Raw genomic sequence first — 1,558 nt, 5'->3', positions numbered from 1 at the left:
ATTGATAATTATACTGAATGTCAACAAATTAAATGCATCAGTTAAGAGACAGAGAGTGGCAGAATACATAAGAAAATAAGATCCTTCAATCTGCTGTCTGCAAAAGATACACTTACACACAGACAAAAACAGACTAAAAGTTAAAGGAGGAAAAAAAAAAAATCAAGGTAATTACCATAAAAAAACAAGCAGGAGTGGCAATACTAATCTCTGATAAAAATAAACTTCAAGACCAAAAACAGCATAATAGATAAAGATGGACATTATCTTATGATTAAAGGGATCAACTGAACAAGATGATATAACCATAATAAATATCCACACTCCCTGTGAAAGAGCTCCAAAATATATGAAGCAAACTAATATATTTGAAGAAAAAAATAGATAAAGCTAAAACAATAGTTTTGGTTGTTGTTGTTATGTGCCATGGAGTCGGTTCCGACTCATAGCGGCCCTGTACTGCGTTTCTGAGGCTGTAAATCTTTACAGGAGCAGAAAGCCTCATCTTTCTCCTGTGTAACAGCTAATAGTTCTGAACTGCTGACCCCTGAGGTTAGCAGCCCAATTCGTAACCACTATGGAAGGTTTTAATACACTGCTTTCAAAAAAGGATAGAATAACCAGAAAGAAATTCGATGAAGACACAGAGAAACTAAATAACACAAATCAGCCAACTTGACCTCATAGATGTGTACAGAGCATTCAACCCAACAACAGCAAGCACAATATGCATTCTTTTCCAGTGCACATGGAATATTCTCCATGAGAGAGCATGTGTTAGACCACAAAACAAGCCTCCATAAATTTACAAATATCAAAATACTGCAAAGCATCTTCTCAGACAATGATGTTATAAAATTCGATATCAACAATAGGAAGACCAAGGAAATAAAGTTGAGTACATGGAAACAGAATAACACCCTGCTGAAGAGCGACTGAGTAGTAGAAGAAATAAAACATGAATTTACAAAGTTCCATGAAACCAATGAAAATGAAAACACAACATACCAAAATCTTTGGGACACGGAAAAAACAGTGCTGAGAGGACAATTTATTTCAATAAATGCACACATCCAAAAAGAAGAAAGAACCCAAATCAACACATTAACACAACTAGAAACAGACCAGTAAAGTAAACTGACAATCACCAGAAGAAAAGAAATAATAAAGATTAGAGCAGAAATAAATCAGCTAGAAAACAGAAAAACTATAGAAAGAATCAACAGGACAAGGAGCTGGTTTTTAGAAGAATTAATAAAATCAACAAACCACTGGCAAACCAAACAAAAGAAAAGAGGGAGAAAATACAAATAACATGCAAAAGAAACCACATGGGTGATGTCACAACAGAATCAATGGAAACAAAAATGATAATAACAGAATATTATGAATAGTTGTACTCAAACAAATTTGAAAATCTGGAGGAGATGGAAACATTTTTAGAAAATTGTCCTCTTAGCACTGCTTTTGCCATGTCCCAAAGATTTTGGTATGTTGTATTTTCATTCTCATTTTCATTCTAAACGTACACTGAGTGAAGTGGAAAACTTGAAAAGAT

Source organism: Chrysochloris asiatica, unplaced genomic scaffold (genome assembly GCF_000296735.1).
Source record: "Chrysochloris asiatica unplaced genomic scaffold, ChrAsi1.0 scaffold00028, whole genome shotgun sequence".
Taxonomy (NCBI): domain Eukaryota; kingdom Metazoa; phylum Chordata; class Mammalia; order Afrosoricida; family Chrysochloridae; genus Chrysochloris; species Chrysochloris asiatica.
Note: the sequence above shows the minus strand (reverse complement) of the source record.